Source organism: Amblyomma mixtum, chromosome 10 (genome assembly GCF_055824585.1).
Source record: "Amblyomma mixtum isolate Tamu chromosome 10, ASM5582458v1, whole genome shotgun sequence".
Taxonomy (NCBI): Eukaryota; Metazoa; Arthropoda; class Arachnida; order Ixodida; family Ixodidae; genus Amblyomma; species Amblyomma mixtum.
The window spans coordinates 5,946,846-5,972,196 of NC_143021.1; the positions used below are offsets into that span (position 1 = coordinate 5,946,846).

A 25,351-nucleotide genomic window follows, 5' to 3' on the forward strand; every position below is an offset into this window, starting at 1 on the left:
CTCGAGGTTCCAAGCGCAATCGCAAGCACTCTCGCCCTCACGAAGCTATAAAAATAAACACTAGGCAATCTCGCCCTCACGAAGCTATAAATATAAACACCAGGCAACAAAACAAAACCACAATTGTTGTTGTTGTACTTGATTAAAATTCAAGACAGAACATTCTGAGGCACTATGCGTGCTTATATGAAAACATATCTATAAATAATCTCGGCGCCACGCTACAAGCTTCGCCGTCCCTCGTCAGCTCGTCAGTGTAAACAAAGATGGCGTCCTCCGGCTCGTCGACGCGCAAACTGTAGAGCGAGCGCGAGACAGCCGCTCTTATAGACTGTTGGCAAGACCGCCTCGACGATTTGCGGCGCCAAAAGAGGAACGCCGCAATCTACGCGGAAATCGCGGAGGCGTTGCAGACTCTTGGTTTTGATAGAACAGCTGCAGAGGTGCGGCAGAAGATTAGAAACTTGACGCAAATGTACCGGTAAGTAAACTGGCATTTGCTGCAAAGCGCTTATTAGCGGGCCTGTGCATGTTAACGACGCAGCATTTTTAGACGGCCTTCAAGTACGCAGGCCTTTGCTTTTTCACCTGGGCCTGTTCTGTTTCATTGCTTCGAATTCACGCTTCACGAGATGTCATTGCAAGTCTCCATTCATTTTGGCTGGCGTCTGAATGTAAAATCTGGCAGGCTTGTTTCTGTTTACTATAGAACTGATGACGGCTTCTCTTGTCGCTTTTAAATGCACATGCATTCTTTCATCTTTATTCGACATCTTTACAGAGGTGTGGAGCACAAAAAGCTGAAGACAGCTTGACGGGGTCTGTGCCCCTTAAGAATTCATGTGCGTACACACATATAGAAATGATATTTGGCATCGTGAGTTGCAAATTTGTAATTCAGAACATAAAAAGTCATGCCTGAAAACTAAATGAACAATTCTGTTATTAATAAGACGAACAATTCACAATGTACTAGTAAAAACATTCTCGGTAATGATACAAGGCAGATACATGGATAATAGCTAAGCAAAACAAACAGAGGACGACAGCATGAAAGCACTGGTGAATACAGGATAACAAAGCGAGCAATAAGAACGTTAGGAAAAACAAGAGAAAGTGACACATTGATGAAAGTTTAAAATGTGTAGGAAAAGACGTAGACTTTCTTCTAGGTTTGCTTTTAGCTGACTGAATTTTTTTTATGGATTGCGAATATTCAATAGGGACGGCAATCTCACGCGCAATGACTGAGTTCCATAGTTGGTACGCACTGATGGAATGTGCCAGATTTGCGCTGCCATTGCGCTGCCATTCAGCATTTATGTAAATTTGCGCGACTTTCCATCCTTTTTAGGGACATCAACAAAAACTGAACTACCACAGGATCGGGCGCCATCCAATGGCCCCATTACAGACGCATTCATGAATTCTTGGGGTCGTTACCCATGACGACCCCTCGCTCGTTCAGGAAACACGCTGTGCTGCGGGAGCCACTGTAGAGGAGGTATGTAGATCAAATTTAAGATTGGCAAGGCACTTGCCAAAAAAGTGGTGCTCTATAACTTTGTCACCTTTTCATATCAATCACCGTGAACTTTGGAAAATGGCCGTTATTGGAGTACTATGATCTTGTGGTCATGAAATATGTGGCACACTCCAATGCTAAATTAAAATGCCAAGGTAACATCACATACAAAATGCAAAAAGCCTGACATTAGTAGTCTGTCTTTTAGAACTGCTGCACGTTGCATAGCACACAGCATGTGCTAGGTTGCATCTCTAGTTCCATCCTTTCCGCATCATATTTGTTAGTGATGTCATCCTGTCTTAGCGCTACAAAGTATCAACCACCTTACGTTTCAAGAGTGGTCATGATGTCGACAGAATCTGCCATAGATGGCCCCTGAAGGCATTTGCTGAGGCAGTAAGTAAAGAAAACATGTCCTTGGAAGAAACATTGCCAATGTATTTCGAAAGCCTGATTACTTCTCCGAAACGTCTCTGAAGCCCGAAACTTCTCTCCACTAGACGGCAAAAGAATATAAGTGTGCCAGAAACAAAATCTGTCTAATATTGTCGCGGGTCCTCCAAACGAAGCGGGTCGTGGGGACACAGGAGGACCAGGACCACAGGAGAGCAGGCGCCAGAGACAGTCCAAGCGGTCGCGGCCGGGCTCACGAGCGATTCCCCACCGAGCCTCTTCCTCTTTGCCGTCGATCGGCTCCCCGCTATAGGTGAGGATGACGTTAAGTGGAAAATCACAATTAACACACATGACACTGCTCCCCTCCCGAAATACGCATCGCCTCGATGCGCAGAGAGGCAAAATCAAGGCTGAAAAGTATGCATAAAGCGCGAAGAGTTAGGCCACGTGCTCGGAGCGGTCACAATACTCTTTGAGGCGAGCGACGTGAACAACTTCGGAGGCAGGCGGGTGGCGGGGCACCCGCGTTACGATCGGCAGCACTTCGTAATTTAACTCGCCTGTACGGAGAATCACCTCGTACGGGCCAAAGTATCTTTTCTGCAGCTTCTCGCTAAGACCACGGCGTCGAATTCGAGTCCACACTCACAAGCAATCACCAGGGTTGAATTTAACATCACGATGGCCTTGGTTGTATTGGCGAGCACCGACTCGCTGGCGGGCTTGGATGCGAAGGCGGGCCAGCTGTTGGGCTTCTTCCGCATGTTGGGCGACGAGTTGAGCATCGGCGTGAGTGTAGACGTCTGGCTGGTGGGGCAGCATAGCGTCGAGCATGGTAGTGACTTCCCTGCAATGCACCAGGCGACTGGCGTATGCGATGACACGCTAGGCGCCGTTCTGATGCTGGATCAAGACGGCCCCGAGGCGCGTGCTACTAGCGTCAGTGTGTACCTCAGTCGCGGCATCCTGATCAAAATGGCCTAGTACAGGGGAAGTCGGCGCCGTTTTAGATGGTCAAATGCAATCTGCTCTTCATCAGACCACTGGAAGTGGACGGACTCTTTCCTGAGGCGAGTAAACGGTGCGGCGATATCCGAAAAGTTGGGACAAAGTGTCTAGTAAGCGCAGAGGCTCAGAAATCTCCGCACAGCGTTCTTGTCCGACGGCGTCGGGAAGGAAGCGACGGCCACTGTTTTATCGGAATCAGGACCGACGCCCTCGTGACTGGCGACATGACCCAAAAACTTTCTGATAGCGTTTCTGATAGCCTGCAGGACTGCTTTTAGACGAACCAGATGTTCATGAAGCGTGCTGGAAAAAATGACATCATCAAGGTAGACAATGCATGTTTGCCACTTGAGGCCGGTGAGCACGGTGTCCATAACGTGCAGGAAGTTCGCTGGAGCTGTACAGCGTCCATCCGGGGTACGAAACCAGTCTTCTCTCTGTCGCGCTCATCCACTTCTATATGCCAATGCCCGTTTTTAAGGTCGAAAGATGCAAAGTAACGGGCATGGCAAAGGCGATCAAGAGCGTCATCGATGCGTAAAAGCGGATATACGTCCTTCCTCGTGACTCTGTTGAGGCGCCGGTAGTCAACACAGAAGCGAAGGGTGCCGTCTTTTTTCCTCACCAGCACCACCGGAGCAGCCCACGGGTTTTGCGATGGTTGGATAGTGTCATCAGCCAACATTTCGCGCACTTGATGTTGTATGGTTTCGCGTTCCCTTAACGAAACCCGATAAGGTGACTGACGAACAGGATGGATAGCGTCGTCGGTAATTATTCTGTGCTTGGCTATTGGCGTCTGGCGAACCCCTGGTGACCTCGAAAAGCAGTCGCGGAACTCACCCAGCAGAGCGACGAGCTCGTCTCTCTCCTGAGCAGAGTTGCGGTGCAATGCTGACACCTAAAGGCGGCGCCGAGTGCTTGGGAGGGAGCGGACAGGAAGGAGCCGCAGACAGGGTCTTAGCGTCAACAAGGGCGTTGAGGCGCTCAATGAGGCCGATTACTGTGCCCTTGGTGAGGTGCTGCGGTGAGCTGCAAAATTTGGTGACGACGACTTCGGTGCAGCCAGACTGAAGCTGCGTGACACCTCTAGCAACACCAAAACCCCTGTCAAGAAGCAGCTGCACATTACCCTCAAGAAGAACTTCGCCAGAGGCAACTGGTGCGGACTCGACCAGCAGGAACACGCTTGAGTCAGGCAGCAAAGTGACGTGGTCCGCTAAGATGCGCGCCTCGGAGCTCGGCGTGTCAAGACAAGGTCGACAAAGGGTGAGGCAACAGTCGGCGAGGTCGATAACAGCGCCGAACTCGGTCAGAAAATCCATACCGAGAATAATATCTCTCGAGCAGGGCTGCAAGACGACGAAGGTCATGGGGCACGTGAGACTGTGAATCTCAACACGAGAAGTGCAGCGGCCTACCGAGGTGACGAGGTGGCCTCCGGCGGTTCAGATTTGTGGGCCATCCCACTGCGTGAGTACTTTGCCAAGGTGGCGGGACAGCTACCCACTTACAACGCAGCAGTCGGCACTGGTGTCGACAAGGGCCGTCGTGGCGTGGCCGTCGATAAGTACACATGACGATATCACTGCTTCAATTCACACCTATTCACTAGAGACATCCTTGTTTCACACACGCATAAATGATCCCGCACTTCTCACCTCTCTATGGAGCAAAAACATTAACAGGCAAACATAATAAATTGTTGCTTCTCTGTTCTATATGATGCAGATCGTTGTTGACATGGTGGTGGGCACCAACAACAGTGGCGCTGAGGATGCTAACCCAGCACTGGCGTCCCAAGATCACACGTTGAACGCAGACGACAGCCAGGTCGTTGAACGTGTTGCACCCGAGTCCGTGGCCACTGAGGAAGGAGGAACTGAGAGGCAGGCAGGCATCCGCGATCAGCACCCCAGAAAAAGGATGCGCACTGCTTCGTCTGACTTTAGACAAGCTTTGCTCACGGAGCAGAGGATGCTGCGTGAAAGCTTTGAGGCGTGCCACGCCAGAGAAATGGAGATGAGGCAGCGGCACTTGACCCTGCAAGAAAAATTGGTTAATGCTGTCACGAATTTTTTTTAACCGACATAGGATTTTTTTAACCCTTTCAGGCGCCATTTTTGTTTTCACTGAAATCAATTATTTTTTTCACCTAAGTAGTATATTCAGGAACGTGAAAGACCAGCAGGTCAGTTCTTACAACGATGTGGAGAATTCCATACAAAGTGTCAGGTTTGTTAGAAATAATAACATCAAAATGTTCTCGTGTGTCAGATAAACACCCTAGGGATCGTGGAATCACTTTGTGTTTGGAAGATTCACATTATGCTCGAAACTGAACAGAAACAATCGATGTTATCACTCGCGGCAAAATCTTCTGCGCAAACGCGGCAGACAAAGTGCTACCTAGCTCACTCTTAAGTAAAATATTATTTACTGCATTCGCTACATAGTACAAAAAAGCAACCCATTTGCAACAATAAGGGTACTCAATTTGACTGAAATAATGAAATCACTGTTAAGTGCTCCAGTTTCTCAGAAAAAGCTGTAAGTTTGCCACTTACACAATTGTGTACAAAGCGCCTGAAAAGGTTAAGGGTTAGCCATATGCATTCCATGCGTATTTATGAATAGTTAAGACCTATTTTATTGGCAACTATACCACACAGCTCATTAGGTTTCATTTTAATCTATTTGCTATTCTCTCAGCGAATTTTTACGGTTTTCTGATTTTTTCAGAGTTGTATGTTTGTATTTTGGCAATTTTTACTTTGCCTACCAGTTTTATTTTTGTGCTAGTTTTCAGACTCGTCGGTTTTCTTGATGTTTTACCCCTGCTTTCATCTCAGCAAGTCGCGCCGTGCACTTTTTATCCTGTGTGACGTTTTCGTCAAGGCTATGGGCAGTATGGCATTTTTTTATATGACTCCAGTTTTATAGATTTTGTTTTTCTACCATGCTATTGTGTATTTGTGCAACTGGTTTTAGTGACTGTGCGATGTTGCACGGCAATTTGTGATATTGAAGGCAATGTTAACCACATGCAATATGACATCATCTGATGTGACTCCAGATTTTGTCTCTTTTCTTTTCCGTGCGCATTTTTTTTTTCATTTGTTCCAGCGCCACAGCAATGTTGTGCAATGATTTGTGGTACTCAAAAATGCGTTAACTATGTGCAATATTACATTATCTAATGTGACTCCTTCCGATTTTATCTCTTGTTTTGTTTTCTTTGTTCTGTTGGCATTTGTTGCACTTATTTCAGTCCATGTGTGATGTTGCGCAGCAATTTGTGATATTGAAGACATTGTTAACCACATGCAATATGACATCATCTAATGTGACGTAAGGGAAAGAAGGAAGGTAGGAGTGAAAGAAGAGAGAGAGAGAGAGGTGCCGTAAATAATTTTGTCCACCTGGGGATCTTTAACCTGCACTGGCATCGCACAGCACACGTGCGCCTTTTTGTTCCGCCTCCATCGAAATGTGGCTGCCGCAGTTGGGTTCGAAACCGGGTACTCCGGTTTGATAGACGAGTGCCTTAACCACTGAGCCACCACGGCGGGTCGATACTCAAAGCTGTGTTACCTATGTGCAATATGACATTATCTAAAGTTACTCCTTTCGATTTTATCTATTGTTTTGTATTTCTCGTGCTTTTTGCAGTACCTGAGGGATTTGCAATAATCACGGCTATGTTAACCACATGCAGTGCGACGTGTGAGGTTACTCCTTACGATTCTGTTTATTATTTTGTTTTTCGTTCTTGCTGTTTTATGCTTTTTGCACCTGTTCCAGTACCTGAGCAATATTTCGCAGCAGTTTGTCCTATTTCTCCTGTGATATATTATATAGGAACAAAGCATTGTGGGCATGTTGGTAATTCATGGGCAGACAAGAGGACCAGCATACAAAGACGAAAGTAAAAATAAAGCTAGCCAGCGTCTTTTTGTCTTGTCCTTCACCTTTTTGCTTTGGTTGCATTGAATGTAATGTATGCATTGTTTTGTAAAGTGCTGGCAGCCAAGCCTGTAAATTTTGTGTGCGTCTCCTGCATGTTCTGTTATCGTTTCACACAGTTTCTTAAAGGAAATGCATTGCAGCAACTAGCCAGCCTGAAAACACGGTTATCGTAAATGGATAGCACTGTTTACCTCAGTTCTGTGCTCGCTGCTTGTAGTGTTCTAGGATTGTAAGTCGTACTGCAGCACCAGTTGTGGTTTGAGCATCTGTGACTCTCTGTGGCTGCTCATACAGGGCCTCGGTAACTTCTCCATCAGAGGCCCAGTCTTGCATGACGTGGTCGCCAAACGCTTCACAGATGTTGTTCAGCGTACAGCAGGCGCGGATCACCAGTGGAGCAGTATCTAGGCTGCATTCCATCCTCTTCATGCAGAACCTAAATCGTGCCTTCATTCTCCCGAACGCGTTCTCCACCACCCTTCTGGCCTTCGACAGGTGGTAGTTCAATCTCTTCATGTCTGCATCCAAGTGGGCGCTGTGGCTGAAGAGTTTGATTAAGTGAGGGGAAACGCTTGATCGCAGAAGATCAATGGAGGCACAGCTGTTCCGCTGATGACTACAGCTGGCGACTGAAATGTTGGCCCATCTATGGACTCGGCCAGCCGGGAGCGTTGGTAGATGTACGCATCGTGGCAGCGTCCTGGTGAGCCAACGTTCACGTACCGGAAGCAGTACCGGTGGTCTACCAAGGCGAGCACCACAATGCTGTGCCTGTGAAAAAAAAACCGCATTAAAAGAATTCTTCATAAATCATGGACAAGCACAATGAGTTGTGAACCGAAGACTTTTGCATTAGCAAATTCGTGTTATTGCAATGCTGCCTTTGTGGCTTCAACATGTAAGCTCTACATAATCCTAGTAAGAGATTACTCACCAGCCTTTGTAGTTGTAGTAGTCCGATGCGCTTTCCTTCGGCGGCGACACGGGGAAATGGCACCCGTCGAGTGCCCCCATCGCTTGTGGGAAGTCGCAAACGGCACTAAACTCTCTTATGTGTTCGCCCATTGCGTCTGGAGAGGGCAGGCTGACCCACTTGTCCTCGAGTAAGCACACTACGGTGTCGCAAAACTCCCGGTAGATGGTGTTGACAGTTGATCGCCCCACGCCGAAAAGATTGGTCACAGACCGATCTTCTGCCGAGGAGCACAGCTTATACATCGCCACTGCAACGCGCTTCTCGACAGAGATGGCCAGCCTCATATTCGTATCGACGCGCTGCAGCAGGGGCCGGCAAGCTTCGACTATGTACCGGAACGTCGAAGGCGTCACACGAAAGCTTTGCTTGAAGAACCGCTCACCGAGGTGGGGGAGTGTGTCCTCAAACCAGCGTTCGTTGCGATTGTACATCCACCTTTCCCTGCGGACTGTACCATCGCACGCAACCGCAGCCGCAATACACAGCCTGTTCAAAAAAAGCAGCTGCCTTTTTGCACTGGGTGTCTTTGCTTTAGCCGCCTCAATCTCGGCTTCGAGGTCACCAGCCGCCACCATCATGAGAGCAATGCTTTCTGAGAGCATGCATCATGAGAGCTTGCTTTCTGAACTCATAATAATTCGCAGAGCTGCCGCAACAAAGCTTTTGGTTTTGGCGCCAACCGCTATCGCGAGTGGCTGCGGATTTTGGCTGCCGCTGGGCCCGACTGCACAGCGTTGCCGGACATCACCATGCTATGGCTTTTGGAGGAACATTTGGCGCCACCTAACGCACATGAGGGAAACTTCTCGATGAGCATTGAAAATGCCCGTGTAGCACCGGATGCTTCGAGCGTGCTCGAAAATCTCGATGCAGATCGAGTTCAATGAGCATCGAAAGTGCCCGTGTGACATGGGTATAACTTTTAGGTCGTCTAGACTGCTTTCGTGAATGAATGCAATGGCGAGAGGCGTTCTAGCATACTTCCATCGCGTGTGATCGAACCTTGTCTGCTGATTATGTTTTTTTATTCCAAGGCTTGCCGTGTGCCGTGAGAAGGCGCTTTCGAAATGCTAGACTAGTTTCTCCAGAATATTCTCCTTAAGGCGGCGGTACCACGCTAGAGGCGGTCAGCAGCCGTTTTTCAACATGTTTGTGTGAGCGGTGTGGCTCATCCGTTTGCGCTAGAAAAATGATATTGAGCGCATTGTAAAGATAGTTGTATCTTCTTTGCGGTGGTATGTGTCGATAAAAGCTATTCACGTTAGTATGATAGCAGTGAGCAAAAGAGCGAGGGGCATAAAACGATATTTTTGCTCGACTTTCCTGCGTTTGACATGATTTTTACGAAAACTACTGCTCCGAAAAGAAAACTGCTTCTGCAGCTTTTAGATGAAGTGTGACTCGAGAAACTTACAGGCGAGTTATTGAGCTGTATTGGGTAGTTATTTAGAACTGGTGCCATAAATAAGTGTTAAGTTTAAAAGAATGACGCATTAATAACTCCTAGTCCAATTCATAAATCCCAAACATATTTAGCAGCATTGTAGATAGTACCCATTTTGTTAATTCTTGAAAATTTCGTTGGGCTACATGTCATAATTTTTTAGTTGTCATGGTTCAAAGTTGGTCGTAACCTAGAAATTGCGCTTTTTTTTGACATAATTTAAGAAGCAAGTAAACGTCGTATAGGGAGCAAATTCGGCACACAAAATATGTAGGAAATATTCCAGATATTCTCAAGGTTGGATTTCGCTATGACAAACAGAAGGGTAGTACTGCGCCATTCAATTGCGCCGTTTTTTGTGCGCCGTAACCTCCGCAAAATACATCCAGCGCGAAAGATCACTGTTATATTCCAGGCTTTTTTCACAGGAACTGAAGTCGCTGGTCTTAATACTACCAGTGATGTAAATTTGGGTATGATAAACGACTCATGTTAGCTCGCACTCGCCCCTTTGTTGGTCGACGGGGCTGCTGCATTTGAATCTCGCGGGCGTTTTGACTCAACAATGGAGTTCCGCCGGTCAACGACAGTGGCGCTGTCAAACATTTTCAAGCAAGACGTACGAGACAGTAACTATTCGGGTTTACTGAAACGTGTGCACAGCGCCTCCACTGTGTACGTGACGCCCGCAACTCACTCCGGTACGGACGACTGACTTCGCTGAAGCCTGTCCTGCCTTTCGGTCGTTTCTGCGGCTGCTCAGCAGGCTGTCATCGGCGCATCGTGCTGTTTTGCTTGTTGGTGATTTTTTTTTACTGTGCTTTTGTATTTGTGTGCAGCGCTGTTTTTTATCACTTTATCTTGCCAGTTTTTGTGTGTGTAAAAGTGTCAAATGGGGAATCGGCGGCAATACCTTCAGCGCAAAAGGTCGACGATGACAAAGCTTCGTACACGCATGGCTGATGTCAGGGCCAAACGCAGGTGAGCCATTCGGACCGCAATTTTGTTATTAGTATGTGCATTGAAGTCCCAACTGTACCTGTGTCGCGTGCGTGAGCTACCTCGTAGTGTGTGTTATCGAGTGCGGTTTTTCATGAACGGTGTGCAAGATTACCAGTGTCCCGGCACTGTGACATTTCGTAAGGCGAGAGCAGAAATCTGCTGCATAATTCTTTGTTCCTTAGCTGGGGGCCTGTAGAAGTGGCTCTAAATTGGAGTGCTGAGGGGCTTGTGTTTAGAAATAAGCGATGAGTTTTAAAAGTCACAGAGGGCATTGAGGGATATTTTATGCATATGACGACTCTCGTCCTGAGCATGCGCACGTCGCGGGTTGGATCCCAGATATGGCAGATGGAATTTTTTCTTCACTCCGCTCTGAAGTTCTATAAACTGCTGGCATTTCTAGAAAATCTACTCCAGCTTATCCAGGGCGATAAAATCACCTGCTGATTCTGCATTGCGCAAAACATTTCGCGTTTGCGTTTTGCATTCCTCCTGAGCTTCTTAGGAGCTCGCAGTGCGTGGAAGCGGCAGTTTGCGTTGTGGGGGATGGACACCTTTCTATGCGAGTGGCATTTGGCAGCTCATGTGTAGATTATGATGAGGGAGGGGCAAAGCGTGATGACAAATCGTACAAGCGCACTGCGAGCCGTAGCTAGTGCAGATACCTTAGTACCGGTGAAAAACTGTAGTTCTTAGCATTTTAAATTTTTTGCTTAGGAGGTTCAATTTTCTTCATTCATGCACCTAGCACGCGCCTATGATGCTGATTATCTTCTAGTTTCGTGCTAGGAAGCCGGTGCTTTCAAAGAAATATAATTGGGCTCGTGAAATTCACTGCATAACTCTGGCTAGAGAAATGCGCTAGTCAGTGCATGCTTCTGTTTCGTATTCACTGCAAGTAAATTTTTCTTCTCCTACTTCGCTGCAAGAATAAATTGCCTGTCTGTATACTCCTTCAGTTAATCATCCCGGTTTATTGCGATCGTGAAGGACAATTTAGGTATGTCGTAGAAGCCCAACTTCTCATTTTTTATTGTCTGTAGTGTTGAAAAAGGGGCCAGAGAGCAAAACTTGTGATGAAAGTGATGGATGTTCAAGTGCCCCAGATGAAGACTCGCATATGACATTGGTATGGACTTGTTTGCTTGCAGGCAGCCACCATGATGTGCGGGGGAGCTGTGCAAGGCATCTGAACGTGCTTAGCAGATGTTTCAATAAAATGGTTCTGTTTTTATAAGGAACATGGGTTTGTCTTTTGAAAATGCACATCAGTGGAAGTGAATGAGGCCTTCCGCTTCTGTCTCTACCAGTGGTGAAGTGCATGTGTGGACAGTGTGATTTCACTAGCATTGTAGTAAATGCAAAGCATGCCCCCAAAATTATATGTCAATCACACACTGCAAGAAAAAATGAATGCACGGATAACATTCTTGAAAGGTATATGGGAGCGTAGCTGGTGATATGCATGCGCACAATGGAGCAAAAACAATGCCAGCATCTCTTGCCATTGTTTTCACGGCATGAAATACCAGTACCTTCCCTCTGCGGTGTGCAAACTACGGATACCGAAATCGTTAGAAATGAAATTAGTTGTCAGTCTCGGCTACAGGGTATTATGATTCAAAACTAGCTCTTGTAAATGGCGTGGTTTCCAGAAGAGCTGCTCTGCAATAGTACAGCGAAATTTGCTGCGCATGGCGCTGCACGAATGCGCATGTAGTGTCTAGATAGGAGTAGGTGCTCGCACCGCTGGCACTTCCTCTATGTGCACGTGCCAACCTGCTCGCTGGTGCTCAAAAGGGGCGGTGTCCCTCGTTGTTAGTCATGGCTGGAATTCCGCTCCGGTCGAGAATGGAGAAAATTGTGCTGCGGGTGTGCGGGGCAGCTTGGCGCATGCGAGTTAGAGGGGGAGCTTGCGCAGCGGGCGAGCGTAGTGTGTGAGTCTCTGTGTGTGTGAGAGAGAGAGAGAGCGCGCTCGCCCTCTCCCGAAGTGCGCGCCTCACGTGTCAGGTCGCCGGCAACGCGAGGCTGCTGGAACTTTTCTTCTCGCGTAATGGAAATACAAGCAGGTGGGAAGGTATTCCCTCCTCTTCCCCTCTCTCTCTACCGTTTGTTTTCCCCCTCACTGTCATCTCGCTTTTCATTTCCTTCGCCCAGCCCCAGCTCAGGTGCTTCTAGACATGATAGCAGATGCCGGGCCTGGCAAGAATCATTTTACCTTCCTTTTCATTTACAATAAAAGCCACTTACTACTACTACTCAGGATAGTTCCGTGAACACGAGGGGCCGAGGGCTTCCTGTGAAATTTCTTGGAAACCGGTATGAAGTCCTTTGGCTGCGTGGTCTGTGGATGACATTGGTGAAAACATTTCGTCTAAGAGCTATTTTTCAGCACATTTCGAAGCCCTCTCTCCAACACCATCAAGGACTTCAGGATAATTCAGCAAGGTTATGTGGGAAGCAGGTTTTACATGGCAAATTGTTTTTTGATCTGGTTTACAAAGCGGGGAACATAAAATGACGTTAGTGTCGATCCGTATTCACAAATTAGAAGAAAGACTATAAATATTTTCAAAATGGGGTCTGTCTACCTCATAAACAATTACGGCCAGATTTTATTTAGCGTGGTTATGAAAAAAACCTAATTGGAAGGGGCCGGAACTCTACATTTCACCAGATCTGACGAACGCTTCAGCCTCTTGCTCAGGATGGTTTCTGATGCTTGTTTATAAAAAAGCATACAGCAGCAGCATGCTTGCATTGTCTTCGCATTCTGGCCTTGAAATAGCATTTGCCACAGCGATTGCTTTTGTGTGCATGATCATGAAACGTGAAAAAAAATGTGCCATCATTTACACAGACATCTATTTTCCTCAATATTTCATGAAATTCTAAGATATAACGGGAGTAGGCATTGCTCTGGCTGAATGTAACTTCTAAGTCAAAATGTTTGCATGCACATGAATGAGCACTTATAGCGATGGCTCTGCAAATAAAGTGTTCTCGCGTGCGCGGTAATCTCTTCAGCTTCGCATATCTGTTTAGACGCACTTTATTTTATGCTCACGTAAAGATTGTGTTTATTATTATTAGCTCGAAACGTAACAAAACGCCATTGTATTGGCCTCGAATTTCAAGTTGATTCACTTAGGACACGCACTTCCCCATTGAGGTAACAGCGTTTTCATTGGCAATCTGCTCCACTGAGTGCACATGATCAATTAGCAATTTTCGCTCCTTCAAGTTGGCAGAAAAAAAAAATGTTTTTACTATTTTTTGGGACACACATCTTGGCTCTACATTTTTCTCACTTGGAAAAGAAAAAAAACGCGACTGCGCATACAGATTTCCAGGCAGGCCAACACGTGCAAAGAAAACTGGCTTCCTTCAAGACCTAGCCCACAACCCTAGCAGCTACTCAGCAGACCTAACCGGACAATTATGTGGCACCGGCCGGAAAGGCGCTTTTCACTGGCGCCTGGAGCGCGCTCCTGCCATGCTGCAGCCTTTCCCCCGGCCTAAGTCATTCAGCAAAATTTCACCAGCGCTGCGACTAGGAACAAGAACAGAGAAGGAAGACAAGGACAAGCGCTACTAACAACTGAAAGTTTATTTGAAAAAACACAGAATATATGCACACAACTGACAGCCCAAAGCGCCTGCGCTTCCCGCAAAAAGCACGCAAAAGAAAGTTAAGAATCTAGATACAAAATTTCACACTCATGTAAGTTTACAGATGGTGTGCTAACGCACGTGTCGCTGATCTTGTGAATGTGATAGGCTTCACACAACTCCCTAGTCAGCTGATCTGGATGTCTGAATGTCAGTTGTGTGCATATATTCTGTGTTTTTTCAAATAAACTTTTAGTTGTTAGTAGCGCTTGTCCTTGTCTTCCTTCTCTGTTCTTGTTCCTGGTCTCAGCGCTGGTGAAATTTTGAAGATTTACCAACTAGCTCAAACCACCTTTTTGCTCCAAGTCATTCAGCGCAAGCGTTTCCCCTCCTCTGAGGGCCGGCGAGGCGTCTCGAATCGAGGTAGAATGGCGGGAAGAAGCCCTCGGGACCAACAACACCGGCTCAGAACCAAAAGTTGTCAATTTTGCCCACCGGGCCACAAATTTTTGACGTCAGGCTGCTTACAATAGGGAGGGATTTCACAGTTCTGCGAAGCTGATGTTTTGCGAAGGCGATTGAAATGCGGCTGTTTCAATCCAAGCTTCTTCTGCAGCCAAGACCAGGCTAGAAAGAGGAGACAGACTTGTGTGCTTCTGCTGCGGGGAGTGGGTAGAAGTTGTCAGGGCGCACCCACCCTAGGCGCAGTGGGGTTTGTAATAAAAATCTTTAGCGCGGCACCCAACCCTTGCTCTCACCGTCGTGGTGAAGCGGTGCGTTGCGCGTTTCTTTCCAGGAACGACGCCTGCTCGGTCAACAACTGCGGGGGGTGGGGGGAATGTGCACTGTTAGTAGCCTTTAGGCACTCGCAGTTACATGCGAGGTCCTGACAGTCACCAGACTCAAGCCACAAGACGCAGTCAGGTTCGCCAGAGTAGCCTTGTAAAGTGCATTGGGGAAGGCGTGTCCATAGATGACTCACCCCTTGAAGCCAGCGCTGCCCGTTACTGCTCTGGAGATCACCTGCACCCACAATTATAAATGCATTTTCGCAGAAAATATTCAAGGGCGTTCAGGCAACCCTGCCAACGCGTTTCTGAAGAACGGCAGATTGGGCTACTTGGAGTTGATTCATAGGGGTTGAGTGGAATTGATCTATAGTGGTTCAACAGCCCTGCCAGACACTGACAGAGAATAAGATGAGACACACAGAAGGAGCCTCCTTGTACTTCGTCTTTTTCTCTGTGTCTGGTATCGCTGTTGAACCACTAATATAAAACGTGCTCCGCCTGGCGGCCGCTAGGAGGGTACGCTAATGGAAAACTTGGCATTATGCAATACAGTAAGCCGTTAGTACAGGCTCGAGTATCCGAACTGTTGACATGATAGTACCAACACAGCAGCTTTTTCTTTTTTTTTTGTCTGCGCTATTAGCCTCCCTGGTATGCCTGCTCATGGATACAGCTGCGGACATATAACAAGAAGAAATTAGCTACACACACAAATACGCGAGGACTTGCGAGCCTTGCCCGAGTGCGTTTGTTGAGTCCATGTGGAGAAAGAAAACAAAGCAGTGTGCAGGGGCGTTATTGTTCATTTCCCCTATCTCCATAGCCGACAGAGTCCCATTATCTAAAAGCGACCGTCCACCCGGAAAGACATTTAGACGATTTTTTTTTCGGCAGCAGTGAAGAGAAGTGAGGGCTGAGAGCCTACGTGTTGCGCCGCCGGGGTGGGGGGTCTGTGAGCGCTGCAGGAAATCCAGAAATCTGAGTTTACCGTAGGACCTTCGTCCAGCGTACTTGTACATGCGTGACGATAATTAACAACAGTTTTAAACCCTATTTTCTGAAAATGAAGTGGCATCATGTTTGAGTAGTAATTGCTACATTTTGATAGTTTTCAAATGCAATTTAGTGACTTTTTAAAAATGGTTTACCGTGTATTATTATACACGGCAAAGCTATTTTTGAAACCGTGCCATTTTCCGTGTTTGAAAGTGTTTGTGCGCGTGCGTGGGGGGATTTATACCCCTGTCACACGGGCAACTTTAGTGATACTTTCACGAAGTGCGCTCCCCATGAACGAATGGCGCTTTCATTGCACTGTCACATGGCAAAAAGAGGTGCTATTTGGAAATCATGATAGTGACGATGAGTGTTGCAGGTAGTGACGATCGGTGCTCCCGCACATTGTGAAAATTAGTTTGTTTTCGCAAATACTTGGAGAATATTTCTTAGCAGATGTAATTGCTTTCGCGTCTGATCACATGCTGTTATCTAAGAAAGCATCACGAGCTTAGATTAGCAATATCTCTGCTACACGGGCGTTTCAAATACCTTCCAACCGAGTGTCATTCGAGTCGAATGTCGCCTTGTGAAGCTGCACGAACTATTCAACGGCATTCGGCTGACATACATTCAAGCTAACGGAGCTCCGCGAAGGCATTCGAGATTTTGGAATGCCTTCGAATCACGAACACGGCCCGCACTGACGTCGCCATCCCTTCGCCCCGCCAATAACACAGGGCGACTGCACACCAGTACTCCTGTTTACAGCGCTGTATACAAACAGCTAGTGTTTGGTCGCGTGAGGTAAAACGAGAGCTACGCTTTTGTTTTATTAGTCCTATTTGTGTACCGGTTGTTCCTTCGCTTGTTTATGCAGCGCGACAACTTTGTAGAAACCGCCGATGTGATCGCGCGCCTCGGAAACATTCTGTAGCCGGATGGCTGACATCGCGTAGGACCGACGCTACTAACTATCCCTGCTTTCTCCGATGTGATATTCTATTTTGAATTTTGAATACGATGTGATATTCAATTTTGAATATCACATCGCAGCAGTCTGGGTCCGACCAGAGCTTCCCTTTCATTGTATGTGCATCCTGCACTGTGAAAATAGTGGATGTTAGGTCACCTTTGTGAAAACTACATTTGTTGGCCATTTGCAATCCCCAAAACTCGTGAATTCGCGTTCGACGGTTGCGGAAATTGCACACACGAAACCTGCGGAATCATTAGGCCTATCGCTGAAAGGGGTTGTCGTCACTGGCAGAGCGAGAGTAGCTCTATTCAGGTATGTACAGTCTTTGTCAAAAGTTTAGAGCCCAGGGGGTTTGCTTCTAAGCCTTGTCGTGGGACTCCTGAAGCCTTCGTGGTAGCCCTACCCATTGGAGGAGGCAGGACCAGAAATCTTCTTACCTTCAGGAAATCTGGAGCGCTGGAGATGCATTACGAACCACACAGTGTGGCTCAGAAGCAAACCCCCTGGGCTCCAAACTTTTGACAAAGGCTGTACATTATATTTAGTTGCTCATGACCAAAAAAAAAGTTCGCACTAAGAACCAGAATAAAAAATTACCGACGATTACGTTACTTTCTAATGCGAAATTTGAGCGCAGCAAATAAGCTGTTTCACCTTTTCGATAGTGAGTCAACCCCAGCTGCGGAGTTGGTTTCAGGGACAACGCCGCCGATGCCGACACAAACAATATGATACCCTCGCTTCCGCAGCGCTAAGAACCAGGTCTAGCCGTGGGAAGGTGGTCACGTATTCGTCGACGTGCCGGGGCCTACGTGAAATAACCGGCGCGTCGGCAACTGAAGAGCACCCTATCCGCCACACAAGAACAGGGGGGGGGGACCCTTTCCTCCTCTTTCTGCATGGCGGCGACGGTGTTCTATGCAGTCACGTTATCTTGACTCTCTAGCGGCGTCAGCGGCATCCAGCGGTATCAGTCGGTCGTTATCAGTCGGTCGCTGCTAGCGCTGGGGGGATGAAAGGGGAGCGGAGCTGGTTACGAGGCTGACGACGACGCGAAACCCAGGAACGGACGCCAAAGAGCTGCGCTCTAAAATTAGTAGTCACTTTGGCGACTAAAGTGGTGCAAGGCGAAAGCCTTAGTACAGCATTCTGTCACGAATGTGGTTGTGAATGATGAATCAAGTGCTGCCAGCGAATGACGCGTCCATTAGCTGTCTGCGTGTGTTACTGATGTGTGGTTAACATGTTAAGCTTCGCCTGTAAGAGTGGAACGCGACAGCGTCTTGCAACGCTGCCAGGGAGTCCACAGAACGCCATCGCCAATTCGGCTGTACGCCTTGCTGGACGGTAAATTTATTTTTTGAGGAAAGGAAATGTATCTCTCTCGCATATCTGGGTGGACACCTGCACCTCGCCGTAAGGGAAAGGGGGAAGATGGGAGTGAACGAAGACGCCGTATTAGCTAGACGCGCCTTTGTTCATTCCAAACCATTCAGCTGGCATTACGGAGTGGCTAGCGTGCTCGTATCGCACTCCGGAGACCCTGGTTCGATTCCCCAACTCGACCAATTTCGTTCTCGGTTTTATTGATTTATGCGGTCTAACTAGAAAGTTAATTAGGCTATTTCATATTTATATTATTGTATTTCTATCCATCGTGTTCTGTCATTAGCCTGTCAATTGTTGGAACTGCCTACGATGTTCGACACAACGTATATGAAAAGAGCAACGTCTTACTGAGTGGGGAAGTGCGTGGTGGTGGACGGAACGCGGCTTCGTACTTATCTGTTTTTTTCAGCTGCGTCTCCTTCCGCGGACGCTGTTGTCGCTGCGGCGCGCGTCTTTTCTTTTCTTCTGACCTCTTCATTCTCCTCTATATTAATTAGGCTAATTGATTAATTAAGCAATTAACTAAACTCAGTCCAACTTAGTTGCAGCATCACTATACGATCCCTTTGATTGGTTGCATGGTTACTAGCCAAAGTACAATTGGCCCCATTTGAAATTCGCGCACTGTGACGTCACGAGCATTTCGACCAATTGAAAAGCGTGACATTGGGGGCGGAGCTGGTTGCGAGGCCGACGCCGACGCCGACGACGACGCGAAACCCAGGAACGGACGCCAAAGAGCTGCGCTCTAAAAATAAAACTTTATTTACAGCGGAGCACGGCTGCCGAGACTACACACTCGCCTTGCCGGACCAAGTGTAGTGTGTTCGCCAAACTCACTGCTGGGCAAGTGCGTTTTGGTACGAGGCATTTGTCGTAAGCTTTCTGGCACGGGGTTTTTGACACACGAGGTTTATGTAGCACGGGACATACACTGCAAGGGCGTTTGTCACGCAGGGCTAACAAGGCAGAGCTTTGGAAATGGGTGTTCTGCACTCGAATCAATCTTGCTACATCAGCAAGAGGTATGTTGCAATTTCCATTTAGCGGCTTGGAAGACGTCCTTTTAGTGCGAGTGCAAAGCGTGTCATAAGCATGATGGAGATGCGCGATTGTTGTCAGTGCACCACCTAGTACCTGCCCCCAGAATAGGCCACGCCGCCACAGTGAAGGCGCTTTAGCTCTGCAGCTAGGGTACGTAACCTGCTTTTGGATTCTTGCAGATTCACTAAGAAGGTTTTTGTATGATATTTTATCATCCTCCTTTATAAACAACGCAGCCAGCCCTGCCTGAAACAGGAAAGCAGAAGTACAGTCGGGATTAGCATTTGATTAGCACCAGTGACGTTTTTCTCTCGCAACGACAAAAGCAGCGCACGTGTTCACACAATCGTAACAGGATGCAGAGAACCGTGTAGGACATTTCGAAAAACCTGACATTTATTCTTTATCGTAAGCGTCGCTCACAACGTCTCCCGAATGGAATGTACAAGCTGTGCAGCGCTCGGGTCATGTGCGGCGAGGTTGCTTAGTTTGCGGCTTTTCCTCTACTACAGTTGTGGAATTGCATCAAAATTGGCTACTGTTCCTGAAAACGCTTCCGACAACCTTCGCAGCTGCAGGACAACCAGCTCTGTCAAAGCGTGCTGCATGCCCATGCACAGTGCGTGGACATCCAGCCTTCGGCATAATCGTCAAATATTCCAGGAGGCGAGGACCCGGTGCAGCTGTGCCGGCTTTACTGAGTCGGCCAGGTAACGAATACTTGGGACGAAAGATGGTTACCATGTTGAGTCGAGGAAGCGATGCCCAGCAAACGTGTGAGGTCACAAAAATGCTACGCGTCCACATAACCAATAGGATGGCAGAATGGACCATTGTACGGAAAAAAAAATGAACTGAAAAGGACAGGGGACGCTGGAAGAATGAACAGCAAGGAGTAGGTGGTGTAATGCCCTGTCTGATGCGTGGTATACTGAAACCTCCAAGTAAGGCAGCGAAGCACCCATGTACGTTTTTTCTTTTTTGCGGTGCGTGGCCAGAGGGGCTTAGCATGGTTGCAAATTTTTGTAAGCCTGCAGACCCAGTTATCAGTGCAGCGATTTGTTATGATTGTACAATACCCAACATGATAAGTATGAGCCAATGAAGTTAGTTTTTATACCCGGCGTCAAACGTTTTGTGAAGCCTATAGTTAATTGCCGATGATTCGAGTAAACAAGCCACGTGTTGATACGAAAAGCTGAAGATGGCATCACGCCTGCCTGCAGGCATGTGCTATTTGTTGATCTTGCATCTACGTTAGCGCACACAGCAGCTTTCCCACTTTCCCCGCTATTCGCTTCCTGAAGTTTTCCTTTACAAAAGCACTGGCTTCCCTGCGCGACGACCATTCCAGTGCATGGTCACTTTAGATAATGGGACGTTTTGTACCCTGCAAAACTGCAAGATGAATGGAACATTTGCGGAAATCTGTAAGTGAGCTTTCGGGAAGGCTTGTTTTCAATGAAAAGGTCTCGTTCCTGGAAGACACTCTCGCATTCTTTGTGGAAACGAACAGAGCCATGTTTCCGCTGAAGAAAAACCTTTGAAATGTCGCCATGTGACTTCGAGAGTACTCCTAGGGAGCTGTCGAGAAAGTACAACAGTATAATTTAGGGGTTCGCAGTCGACCTTCTGTAGCAAGGCAGCAGAGGCTAGGCAGGAAATGAAAAGAAACTGGCTTTGCTCTCGTGACGGCAGGGGTGGTATACCCAATAATCAGCGCATATAAAGCTTTCTTGACTAAAAAATTAGACTAATCCCTAACCGTCGCACCGACTGCTTTCCTTCACCACTTCGTACCAGTAGCCCGAGCAATGACCAGCCCACTTGCCACTGCGCAGTGAAAAAGACCAGTATCCTTCAATACGTGGTACATTGCTGACGACACGCTGTCGCTCCGCCACAGAATAGGCTTGGAGTAGAACGCCTCCGTTTATTTTTCATGCAGGCTACTTCCGTACCTTCGTGCCGGCTTGGCAACCTCAATGTGTCAGTCTCGCATTCCCGTGCGTCGTCCCTCGACTACCTCGACGTTTCTTTCCATCCGGTTTTGCGACAAACGGCCATGAGGCATCGAAATAGACCCCTCCCTGGCGGAAACAGCGTGGCATCAAAAAGGTGTGGCCCGATGGGCAAAATTGTCCACTTTCGGTTATGAAAAAATTACCGACGATTACGTTACTTCCTAATGCGAAATATGAGCGCAGCAAAAAGGTGTTTCACCTTTTCGATACATTGAGGCAAATAAATCGAGCAACACATGTATGCGCTATCACAGAGTTTTTTTTTTTTTTATTTTTCACACGTATTCCTTTAACAAAGATTCCACTAACAGTTCTTGACAGTCATGAATGAAGCTTTGTGGTCGGAGAAATAGACTGATATATGTTCGACTTGGTACACCAATGCTTGATTCTCAAAGACGAGATCTATACAAGTGCCTCGCGAGGTTGTCACAGCCGTGGGACGCGTTACGAGCGAGAGGAACGGGATGTTCTCCCGCATAAGTGTTAGGAAATTGCTGTTTGTATTTATGTCAACATTAAAGTCCCCCACTACTAACATCGATGTGGATCGATGGACGGTTAATGCGAGTTGCAGGAAGTGCACGACGTCTTTCGTGAGTGCGGTAGGGGCGAAGTAGGCAGCTACTACCAGCAAGCCGTTGGGCAACATCGCGGCGAACAGTTCGCCAAGTTCATGTGACGTGCCAAACATTTCGACTGGTATTGCAGAGAGACCTGTGCGCAAGAAGATAGCGACTCCCGCCGCTCTGTTGTGGTCTCTGCGAGCACCACAGCAGTATAGGAAATCTATGATTTCGAGAGGCTCTTCGGGATCCATCCAGGTTTCAGCAAAGCAAAGTACAGAGGAATGGCGCAGAATGTGATCGTGGTGTACGTCCTTGGCATGTGCGGCAAGGGAGCGTACGTTAAGAATGTGGTTGTGAATGATGAATCAAGTGCTGCCAGCGAATGACGCGTCCATTGGCTGTCTGCGTGTGTTACTGATGTGTGGTTAACATGTTAAGCTTCGCCTGTAAGAGTGGAACGCGACAGCGTCTTGCAACGCTGCCAGGGAGTCCACAGAACGCCATCGCCAATTCGGCTGTACGCCTTGCTGGACGGTAAATTTATTTTTTGAGGAAAGGAAATGTATCTCTCTCGCATATCTGGGTGGACACCTGCACCTCGCCGTAAGGGGAAAGGGGAAGATGGGAGTGAACGAAGACGCCGTATTAGCTAGACGCGCCTTTGTTCATTCCAAACCATTCAGCTGGCATTACGGAGTGACTAGCGTGCTCGTATCGCACTCCGGAGACCCTGGTTCGATTCCCCAACTCGACCAATTTCGTTCTCGGTTTTATAGATTTATGCGGTCTAACTAGAAAGGTTAATTAGGCTATTTCATATTTACATTATTGCATTTCTATCCATCGTGTTCTGTCATTAACCTGTCAATTGTTGGAACTGTCTAGGATGTTCGACACAACGTATATGAAACGAGCACCGTCTTACTGAGTGGGGAAGTGCGTGGTGGTGGTGGGAACGCGGCTTCGTACTTATGTTTTTTTTTCAGCAGCGTCTCCTTCCGCGGACGCTGTTGTCGCTGCGGCGCGCGTCTTTCTTTTCTTTTCTTCTGACCTCTTCATTCTCCTCTATATTAATTAGGCTAATTGATTAATTAAGCAATTAACTAAACTCAGTCCAACTTAGTTGCAGCATCACTATACGATCCCTTTGATTGGTTGCATGGTTACTAGCCAAAGTACAATTGGCCCCATTTGAAATTCGCGCACTGTGACGTCACGAGCATTTCGACCAATTGAAAAGCATGACATTGGGGGCGGAGCTGGTTACGAGGCCGACGCCGACGCCGACGCCGACGCCGACGACGACGCGAAACCCAGGAACGGACGCCAAAGAGCTGCGCTCTAAAAAAGTTGCGGCTGTCGAGCGATCCCCCGCCGCCTTTGTCCCCGAGTAGAGACGCCTCTGTGAGGATGCGGGAGATTGCAGGTTGAATTTACGCAAACACTAAAGGTATAAGCAATAAACGAGTCGGCTTTTATAGGAAAGGAAACTAAACTCGGTATGGGCTTGAAAAGAGGAAAGAGACAAGAGAGCAACGCCACAACACACGGAAAAAACGCACGGGGGAACAGAACAAAATTCCTGCGAAAAATACAGGAAAAAGAAAGTCAAAAAAGGAAAGGCACACTACTTGTCTCTCAAACGAGCATCGAGCGGGCGGGACTGGCTTGGTGTCGGGCAGTCAGGCAGTCTCTGGGCGTTCCAGTGTCGATGCACTGTTGCCGGCGTTTCCCCCGTTGGCCTTCAACACTACCGCAGCGTCACCGCAGCGTCAGCGTCTGTGGGCTCCCAGCACGGTTCCCAGGTCTGGTAGCCCGGGTGCGCCACGTAGGCGCCAGAGGCGGCCTGTGTGGAGCAGCTGACGGATGGACGGAGAAGAGTGGCGCCTGGGCCTGGTGGTTGAGGCTCTTGACGACGGATGTCCGGGTCTGGTGGCCCGGACGTCTGCGGCTGAGGCCCAAGCCCGGAACTCGGGGAGCCAGCAGAACTAGTCCACGTCCGTCGCCCACCGCGCTCTTCTCTTCTCTCCCACGTAATCCTCTTCCACCTGTTCCGCCGTACCCCGCCGCACGCGCTCCTCGTGCTTTTTCGTTTTCTGCCTCACAACCGACGCTGGGTGGCGCTATCTCCTTACAAAAGGCCCCCCTCTTCGGAAGTTTCTTCCAACGGAAAGAACTCAACTCCACGAGAGCGACCCCAGACGTGTTCGACGATCGCACCACAGAACACCACACCACAGCTCGCACACTACACACCACACACAATACGACGGTCGTCAATGTTGGAAGCGCACACAAACATTCGCACACACAGCAGAGAGAGTATATGAAAAGTCAATGTAAAGCGTCCATAGAGGGGCGAAGAAACACGGAAGGCATAAAAAGTAGGTAGCCGACACTCAAAAACAAACATGAACAAACAGACAATGCCAACAAGAGCAGGTGTGGGCTACATTCTTCCGTATTCCATTCTTCACATCAAACCACTTCACCGTCCCGAGAACTCTTTCAGCTAGTACTTCCGTTTTCCTTTGTGAAACCGGTTTCTCCAAACCGATCTCGGTTTCCACCATGATTTTAAATGTTCCCATCTTACGATGTTATTCACTCTGTTCTCCCTTCCTTCGACACAGTCCGTTGACACGTATCACATGATCTGACATAACTCTTAATGTCAGCCTGTACACCGGGCCAATAAAACTCACTGACCCCCCTAGCTATTGTTTTCCGTATCCCTTGATGACCGGATAATGCACTCTCATGCGCCAACGTGAGGACTTGCGTGCGTAAGCACTTCGGAACCACCGCTTGCTCCACGACTCGACCGGGACACACTTGGTATGTTCGGAAAAGAACATCGTCATCCGTATGAAAAGTATGGGCGGTCCGTCCCTTGCCGCGAAATGTTTGCCCCAACTTCCTGCGACACACCTCTAAGGTCGGGTCTTCTTCCTGTTTGAGGCGAAACTCCGGCCGTGACAAGTAGAGTGTGTTAAGAGTGGGGTTTTTGCTACTCTCTGAAACCTTTGCCGTCACCGTAAGGGAAGGAGCATCGACCGAACCCGTCATGGCAGGGGAAACTGCCTGATCAGATACAACTGGCGGGTCGACCGAGAATGGAGCTTTGGCGCTGGGGACATTGCCTATTATGATGTCGTACAAGGGTGTAGACAAGCAGCGCACGATGGCCTTACCCGAGAAGTATGGAGAAGAAATCACCACCACCGCTTCCGGAACTTCTACACGGGTCCCATTGGCCAAGAATAATGTAGCCTTTTTCCCTGTAAGTGCCGCTGCTGGTACAAGGAACTCACGCACAACAATGCCGGTGCTGCCCGTATCCCGTAATACCGAACCAGGCTGGCCGAACACCTCACCGTGCCCCACGGGCATAGCAGCTTCCACAGGGTTGGAAGGGCAGACCATCATCTCTCCCAACTGGCCCTCTATGCGCGTTACCTCTGCAGGGTTATTGCGACGTGAATATTGAGGTGTCATGCAACAGGCGGACTCCTCACGGTCTCCTGGTCTCCTAGCTCTGCATGACTGGGGCATCATGTCCTACCTCGCGGCACCAGGTGCAATACGATTGCTTCGGCTTCGTCCGACAATCCGCCGCCTTGT

General features: G+C 48.1%; 2 pseudogenes; one reads left to right on the top strand and one right to left on the bottom strand.

Annotated features, from left to right (window-relative positions):
* Positions 1-266: 266 nt before the first annotated feature.
* Positions 267-5,017, top strand: LOC149325048 (uncharacterized; annotated as a pseudogene).
* A 2,076-nt stretch (positions 5,018-7,093) lies between these two features.
* On the bottom strand, positions 7,094-8,452 carry LOC149325049 (uncharacterized; annotated as a pseudogene).
* Between the last annotated feature and the right edge of the window lie 16,899 nt (positions 8,453-25,351).